This window comes from Berghia stephanieae, chromosome 9 (genome assembly GCF_034508935.2).
Source record: "Berghia stephanieae isolate SIO BIC M18660-M18661 chromosome 9, UCSD_Bste_1.3, whole genome shotgun sequence".
Lineage (NCBI taxonomy): Eukaryota > Metazoa > Mollusca > Gastropoda > Nudibranchia > Aeolidiidae > Berghia > Berghia stephanieae.
In genome coordinates this window covers 8,617,389-8,627,100 of record NC_088368.1, presented here as the reverse complement: position 1 = coordinate 8,627,100, position 9,712 = coordinate 8,617,389, and the positions used below count along the sequence as shown (strand labels likewise).

General features: G+C 36.3%; 1 protein-coding gene across 2 annotated transcripts in view; it reads left to right on the top strand.

Moving 5' to 3' along the window:
* LOC144979613 (glutamate--cysteine ligase regulatory subunit-like) overlaps positions 1 to 9,712 on the top strand; it is a 31,426-nt gene that overhangs the window by 8,105 nt on the left and 13,609 nt on the right. The window lies entirely within an intron of this gene.

The following is a 9,712-nucleotide window of genomic DNA, read 5'->3' as shown; positions in this document are numbered from 1 at the left end:
TGTTTTGATTTTTTTTTTCGGTTGTTTTTTTTATATTTTTAATTGCTGAATTGAAATTAGGGGCGGGATGCAGAAAATAAATACTGTTGAATGTGGGATCAAACAAGTCTATTTACATTACTTACAGTGCATTACTTATTGAGTTTAATCAATCTTTCAACCCTCCCCCTTCCCCCATTTTCCCTTTCCTTTAATGTTTATTTTTTCAAGCTGTTAACAATATTGACTGATTAACTGTTAATTTAGTGTAGCACAGTCGACCTCACTTATAACGAATATGCTTAAAACGAATTGTATAACGAACTCATGCTCAGGGTGCATGGGTAGCAAGGCCTCGTCAGATTTCACCAAAACGCTATTGGATAATGGGATTCAAATGTTACCTATCGTTTCGACACGGTAATATGTGGGGATGAACTAGACACTTAACATTCATTCTTTGGACACAAATATGAAAACTAGAGTTAGTTTTCCTTCGTTATGGCGGAGATTAGATACCATTTCTTGCACTACAAGGCGTCGTGTCTTGTCCTACATGTTAAGTGTTGCTGTTGACCAGGGGCCTCTTGTATGGCGTTTTGAGTACATTAAGTGGATATTGCGCTATGTAGAGATGAATACGAATAGGTGATTGATAAGTTAGGAACATTCTTCTCCAAATCAATTCCAAATTGAAAAGCCACGTTCTCTTCCTTTCACATGTCCTTTTTCCGGTAGGTCTCTCGACCACCTAAAAATATATCAATGTATAACTCCTAGATCGCACACACACACACACACACACACACACACACACACACACACACACACATTTAAGTTGTTTATTCTAAGTCCAGGAGTCAGACATGGGAACTGAATAAACAATATGAACGGTAATGATATTGACTCGTTAAACTCGGGTGTGGACGTTTAAAGAGTTTGAGACATTTCACAAATACAAGTGATTAAACGGTTGTGTTATAAGATATTGACCACTCGATTGGTTTTTTAATTGAAAAAAAGTAATTAATCAAAAATTGTAGAATTATATCGATATACAATAAAAACGATCGATTATCGATATTTTTACGAACCGCCAAAGAAAGTTGCGGGTCATTTAACCCATGTTATACTTTTAAAATGATAAAAGCCTTCTACCATTATTGATAATATTAACATCCTTGATGAATGGGCTGTTGGGGTTTTTCGGGACGGGGGGGGGGGGGGGGGGGGGGTCTGTTTGCTTGTTTCATTTTGTTTTGTATGTTTTCCATTTAGGAAGCTCAACCAGTTTGTCACTGGCCCAGTTTGTGACAGGCCCAGTTTGTCACAGACCTAGTTTGTCACAGGCCACAGTGGGAAAACATGCCAGTTTGTCATTGTTCCAGTTTGTCACAGACCCAGTTTGTCACAGGACTAGTTTGTCACAGACCAAGTTTGTCACAGACCCAGTTTGTCACAGGCCACAGTGGGAAAACATGCCAGTTTGTCATTGTTCCAGTTTGTCACAGACCCAGTTTGTCACAGGCCACAGTGGGAAAACATGCCAGTTTGTCATTGTTCCAGTTTGTCACAGACCCAGTTTGTCACAGGCCCACGAGAATACCGTTATACGGAGTAAAATCTATACTAGATATACAACCTATATCTTTTAATACTGGCATATATTGTATTAAAACCTTTTACTGACTCTAGTGAAACCCCCATCGATAATGATTTTAATACAACTGGTGATTTTTAAAACGTGAATGAGAAATCCAATGACTGTTATCGGATAAAGCCTACAGTGTATAATGTTTTCATACAATGTATACATATTATAATGCCATGCATGGGCCTTTTACATGGGAAATTCACGTTGAGAAAAGAGAAGAGAAGAAAGAGAGAGAGAGAGGGGAGAGAGAGAGAGAGAGAGAGAGAGAGAGAGAGAGAGAGAGAGAGAGAGAGAGAGAGAGCAACAGTGACATCGATAATCTAAAAAATAAAAAACAGCTGCTCCGACAATGCAGTCTTTGATATTAGGGGATTGCGGTTATCACAGATTATGTCCCTTTGTTGTAACCAACACAGTGAATACTTTTAAAAGGACTTCTACGAGCGAACAAAACTCACAAAATCATAAAATCATTTTAAAAACAAGCCATGACACCGGGACACCAGTCCTGTATGGAGAGGTCATTGTAATAGGATTCAATAGTCTGATGTCACGCCGCCCGGCAACGGCGGCCATCTTGGTTCTAAACAAAGAAAATCATTACCTTTTATTCTTCAAGCTGGCAAGAACCTTTCATATGTCTTGTGACCAGAATGTGTAAAAGTCAAAACATGATCAGATATATGTTTTTTCCCCTCTAGATACGCTTTTATGCTCGCCGGGGAAATATTTCATACGGGCGTCCGCCATTGTTCCGATAGTTTAGAGCCAGTGTTGCTAAGTTACCGTCCGTCATTAGAAAGGAAGTGACGTTACGACTATTGAATCCTATTGGATTCAATAGTCTGATGTCACGCCGCCCAGCAACGGCGGCCATCGTGGTTCTAAACAAAGAAAATCGGTACTTTTTATTCTTCATGCTGGCTAGAACTTTTCATGTCTTGTGATCAGAATGTGTAAAAGTCAAAACATGATCAGATTTATAATGGGGTTTTTTTCTCCTCTGGATACGCTTTTATGCTCGTCGGAGAAATATTTCATAAGGGCGTCCGCCATTGTTCCGATAGTTTAGAGCCAGTTACTAAGTTACTAAGCGTCATTACAGGGAAGTGACGTTACGACTGTTGAAGCGTATTTTTCTTTGTCCACAAACTAAGGGACTGAATTTGGTAGATAATGCATTCACTCAATATTGGCATGTGCCACGTTACTGTGGAGCGAGCTTAAGTCTCAATGGGAAATAGCTAAAGGTGACGATGAGTTGTTATTTTCCAAATCTGTTGCTATGCTATCTTGTAGTTGACAACGCCTCTCAGTCGTCCTATGAATACTACTCACCATGGTTATATCAACTCACGGCAGGCCGCAAATCGTCACTTGCTATTCTTCGCACAATGCAGGGTTGATTAGTTTGAGAAACGTTCGGAGTCGGAAAATAGCAAGACATAGTGCAGGTTACTGTACTGCGTAAGTCCGTAAACGGGTGACCAAAATCATTGCATAAAGATGGCAAATTTATGCAATGACAGTCTGATAAAAAGAGTTCATTAAAAATCATAGAACAGAAAAGGCAAATCTGTTACTGTGCATAATATATGTCCCAACAAGTACATATAACAAAGAGAAGGCCAAAACTGTGTTGTACTGGCTGGTTCGGTAACAAACTAAATATAACACGGGGAAGGCAAAACAAAACAAAAACAAAAAACAATGTTATAAAAATATAAAATACTGGCCGGTTCGGTGACAAACTAAAAAGCGACGAATGTCGTAATATCACATCTCCATAAAAGAGTATGATAATATAAGGTGCCCCTAAGAATTTGTTCGGTTAAATATCTATCCACATATAAAAGGATAATGCAAAGTCTATATATATATATATATATATATATATATATATATATATATATATATATATATATATATATATATATATATATATATATATATAATTAGGTACGAGAGTGCTCGATAATTAGAGCATATAAAAATAGATAAATTCAATCACGTAGGTCAGCCAAAACGTGCGTTTCGGTGATTCTCTCATCTCTTCAGTTAGCATATATATATATAATTTTTTTTATAATTTTTTTTTTTTTTTTGGTTAATGTATTCATATTCATTATAGACCAGGGATTTTTACTATCGTTTAAATTAAAATCAAACACGATGGCTTTCAATCCACTGTATGACAGCTGTGATTTCCTATAACACAGCGAGCCATCAAAGACAATGTGTAGTTATAATATGTAGTAATCTATCCATGGCGTTTTCTAATTTGAACACATTTAATGAATAATTGAAAGTGTACTATTATTTCGAGCCTAATTATTTATAATGATATAGTATTGAGGACACGTTGCCCACTCTGAAAAGAGTGCCACTGACTTGGAGTTTAACCACTGAATTTATGTACTCTGGAAAAACACGTATTCAAAAAGTATGGCCAGAAAATTCGTCCTTCAAGTAACTATCGATTTAAATTATCCTCATCTTGGCCAAAAAAAAAAAAAAAAAAGGTTGAGTTTGGTTTGAAAGTTTTTGCCAAGATAAGGGTTATTTTTAAATCGATCGATATTTGAAGTACGAGTTTTCCGACCAAATCTTTAAATACGTGTTTTTCCTGAAAAAACTGATAGCGGTACCAGTAGATCAATACGTAAAGTCACTTAAAATACACTAGGCAGCCGGGGGTATCGAAGTGATACAAAGCTGCTAGCAGCAGCTGTGGTCTGTAAAAAAAAAAAAGCTATGAACAAACATGAATATAATAGCAGCTTCAAATAAAAACAAAATACCAAACACAGAACGTTTCGGGCTCAAAACCCTTCCTCAGTCACAATAAAAACAATTTAAAAAATGAATACATCAGCCTGATAGATAGATGGATAGATGGATGGATGGATGGATGGATGGATGGATGGATGGATGGATGGATGGATGGATGGATGGATGGATGGATGGATGGATGGATGGATGATGGATGGATGGATGATGGATGGATGGATGGAGATTGGATGGTGGATGGATGGATGGATGGATGGTGATGGATGGATGGATGGATGGGATGGATGGATGGATGGATGGATGGATGGATGATGGATGGATGTGGATGGATGGATGGATGGATGATGGATGGATGGATGGATGGATGGATGGATGGATGGATGGATGTGATGGATGGATGGATGGATGGATGGATGGATGGAATGGATGGATGGATGGATGGATGGATGGATGGATGGATGGAGATAGTGGATGGATGGATGGATGGATGGATGGATGGATGGATGGATGGATGGATGGATGGATGGATGGATGGATGGATGGATGGATGGATGATGGATGGATGGATGGATGGATGGATGGATAGGATGGATGGATGGATGGAGATATGGATGGATGGATGGATGGATGGATGGATGGATGATGGATGGATGGTGGATGGATGGATGGATGGATGGATGGATGGATGGATGGAGGATGGATGATGGATGGATGGAGGGATGGATGGATGGATGGATGGATGGATGGATGGAATTGATGGATGGATGGATGGATGGATGGATGGATGGATGGATGGATGGATGGATGGATGGATGGATGGATGGATGGATGGATGGATGGATGGATGGATGGATGGATGGATGGATGGATGGATGGATGGATGGATGGATGGATGGATGGATAGATGGATGGATGGATGGATGGATGGATGGATGGATGGATGGATGGATGGATGGATGGATGGATGGATGGATGGATGGATGGATGGATGGATGGATGGATGGATGGATAGGGTGGATGGATGGATGATGATGGATGATGATGATGGATAGATGGATGGATGGATAGATGGATGGATGGATGGATGGATGGATGGATGGATGGATGGATGGATGGATGGATGGATGGATGGATGGATGATGATGGATAGATAGATGATAGATAGATGATAGATAGATAGATGATAGATAGATAGATAGATAGATAGATAGATAGATAGATAGATAGATAGGTAGATAGATAGATAGATAGATAGATAGATAGATAGATAGATAGATAGATAGATAGATAGAGAGATAGATAGATAATTTGTACAGCACCTCTCTCATCCAAAATAGCCCTAGACGCACGATATACATTGGCCATACAATACACATTATAAACATTTACTCTAGCATTATCAATAGCAGGAATAGCCCCACCACACATCCGGAGGGAAGCTCATGCCCAAATACAAAAATACAAACAGGAAATGGACCAGAGACACCCCCTTCATGACCACAATTGCCCCAAAAGCAGGCTCAAATCAAGAAAAAGCTTCCTCACAGTAGAGAGCCTTCACCCAGACCACTCAGCATTCTTCCGCCTGGACAAATGGGTAGAATGGGACAAGACAGCAAACGATGCCCTCCAGCCCCCAACAGAAAAGCTCCCAGCAGGCACAGACCTCAAAAGAAAAGAATGGGTGGCGCTGAACAGAGCTAGAGCAAAGGTGGGAAACACCGCCACCAACCTCTTTAAATGGAAAATCTCACCGGGCACTGAATGCCCATGCGGTCACCCCAGACAGACCATGGACCACATCCTGTCCGAATGCTCGCTGGGACCTCACTGCACCAATGCTGACCTGAGGGAATGCAACCAGACTGCCCGGGACTGGCTGACTCACTGGCGCGACAAGATATGATGATGATTATCAATCGCATTTACAAGATCAGACTACATCATTATTTTTTAAATGTAAATTTCGGTAAACAAGTTATATGCGGTGACACTACAATGATGATGTAATTAAACCATCAAAAAAAATTATTTCTGCATATTATCGAGATATAACCGAAAGAGATGAATTAGATTTTTAATTTTCTATTTAAAAAACTTTTACTGAATTAGTACAACTAGAGCGCAGAATGGCAGAGAATTCCGCACTTTTGGGGTTGCACAATGTAAGGATCTGTCTTTTAATTTTGTGTTCCATTATTTTGTGGTACGCAAAAGATGCTGATCACACGATCTTGAATTGCGAGATGGGATATAACTAAAAGGATGAGCAAAGCATTGCAGTTTTATAATCAATCTAGCCTTGATTGGCAACGTGAAGTTCATAAAACAGTGTAGCTATGTATTCCCTGTTTTCTTCTTCAAAGCAATTTATAAGGCTTGGTTTTGTAAAAGCTGTAATTTCTTTAAAATGTTATCAGGCAGATCAAAAAGTAATGAATTACAAATAGTCGTCTAGAAAAGATCAAAGAAAAGACTAGTGTTTGAACAGATCTTTTGGGTTAGAATATTGGACAAATGGGCAATTTTTCGTAGTTCGAGATAAAGAATTTTACAAACAATATGAGACACGTTTTTCCAAAATAATATATGTCAAGATTACGAGCTTTGTCCGAAAAAGGAATAATATCATTTTGAACCTTCAATGAATTTGACATGGCCGATTGCGCAACTTTCTAGTCAGGGTTTATACAAAGGACTTCCGCCATCCGTTTTCTCTTCATTCATATTTAGTGTATTGTTATAAATGTAATTTGTACAGCGCCTTACTCCGATTTTATCAGGTTCCGTGCGCTTGATTAATTAATTAATTAAATAATATGGGGCTACGTGCTTAGTGGTATGGTCTTTGCGTTGTGCCCGAAAGGTACCGAATTCAACTGCATGCCGCGCTGTGTAGCCTTGTGCAAGAAAACCGCGCCCTAGGACACTTTACGGAATTGCACTGCGGTTGACGCCTGGGTTACTCAAGTCTTCCCTTGGAAGAGACCTTAAAGACAACCCACCCCCTCCCCCTTAGGAATAATGAAAGCATTTTCATTTTCTGTTTTTAAAAATGTTTTTATTATTGTTGTTTTGTTTTGTTTTGTTTTTGTTTTATTTCTGTTTGTTTTGTTTGTTTGTTGGTTTGTTTGGGGTTTTTTTTTTGGGGGGGGGGGGGGTTGTTGTTTTGTTTTTGTTTTGTTTGTTTGTTGTTTTGTTTGTTTGGTTTTTTGTTTTGTTTTTTTTTTTTTTTTTTTTTTTTTTGGTTTTTTTTTTTTTTTGTTTTCTTTGTATATTTGTTTGTTTGTTTATGTTGTTGTTCTTTTATGTCTATTTTAAAAATTTATTTGGGGTGGGTTATATGAGAGAATGAATGAATTAATTAATCAATTTATTAATTAATTAACTCAATTAATGTAGGCACAAGTCTTAAATGTATAACTATGATTTATAAACAGCCCGATATGAAACTGTTTGAATCGATGGATAACATTTTCAGTATTAATGATTTGCCGTCCTATATAATTAAGTGATTATAAGTATAAGTGGTTGACAGGGACGGCTGGTAATAATGGGCAGGGTGGGCAAATACCAGCCTGTTTTTTTCAAGTTATATGCTGTATTACCATGTCCGAAATAATCTAATTTAAATTAGATAATTTTAAAAGTTAGTACTTAAACTTGATACTTCGTACTAAAATCAATTTGTGTGTATTTTTGATAGATTGAGAATCACCATGCACTCCGTAATGCATAACCCAGGATATGCTCCTGTTCTTTTTATCACCCCCCCCCCCCCCCAACCACTCCACTCCGCCCACATCGTCATCTCATCGTCACGTCGCCTGGCTGAACTCCGAGTTTGCTGTCTGGCCTCTCTAGTTCTAGGTCGGGCTAATTCAAATGAGCCCACCTTATAAACCAGTGAACACTAAATAGAGAGTTTGGCAAACGAACTTTTTCTTATTTATTGCCTTACTTGTGCTGGTACCATTGATGTAATGACATTGGGAAGGTTCCAGTATTGAATTAAATTTATTAATTTACTAATATTATATCAAGTTAGTATTAACTTGTGTTGTTTTTATATAGTTAAATCCGTTTAAATTATTTATTTTTCTCGTTTTCTTTAGTGCTTCTCAAAACTTATTTATTTAAATTGTTTTCTTATTTGTTTTTTTGTTTTTTAATTTATTTATTTTTATTGTTTTTTTTTTTATTTTTTAAACAAATTAATTTGTTAGTTCCTTTTTTTTTCAAATTCTTAAAGTAATCACCGCTGTATTTTTATTACCAGACTAAATATTTTTGCAAAACAATGTATTTTCTATTGTATTCCCTCTAATAAAACAAAACACTTTTATTCAAAAGTCACGACTAAATAAAAATATAAAATACAACCACCATTTTGGTTTTCTCAACAATTGAATTAGTATACGAGAAATACTCTTCTGAGGAAGGAGAGAGTTGAATTCTAAGTTATAGAGGAAATAAATACGTTTAAAGGAAGGGTGGGCAGATTCCGTGCTTGCCCGTCCTGAAGCTAATACATACATAAGATAGTTCGCGATGAAGAGGCGGGAAGCTAGGGGTTGGTTGGGTAAGGAGTAAAAATAACACGGTCGTTATTCTTATAGTCTAACGAATGCATGATGAGAGATTGGTAGCATTATTTTGTCTTAATTGTATTGTATGAATTATTGGCGAAAGCCTACGATTAAATAAACTTTGTTTTTGTTTATCTTTTTTTGACTATGGAACTTATACTTGTCATAGCAGACCTGCCTACTTGAAATAGGAAAATAAAATCGTAGTTTTCAGGGTTAATAAAATGGTAGATATTTTAACTATCCTTTAAAAAAATCACCGGAATTTTCGTCTATTATAGGTATCAAATTTTAAAAAACGAGAAAAACTGATTGGAAACGTAATAATGATGGTGGTGGTAGTAATGATGATGGTAATATTATTATTGTTATTATTATTATTATTATTATTATTATTATTATTATTATTATTATTATTATTATTATTATTATTATTATTATTATTATTATTATTATTATTATTATTATTATTATTATTTTATTATTATTTCATTATTAATATTATTATTATTATTATTATCATTATTATTATTATTATTATTATTATTATTATTATTATTATTATTATTATTATTATTATTATTATTATTATTATCATTATTATTATTATTATTATTATTATTATTATTATTATTATTATTATTATTATTATTGTACGTATTGGTGGTTTTACGATTGTTGTATTTTTGTGTGGTTATTA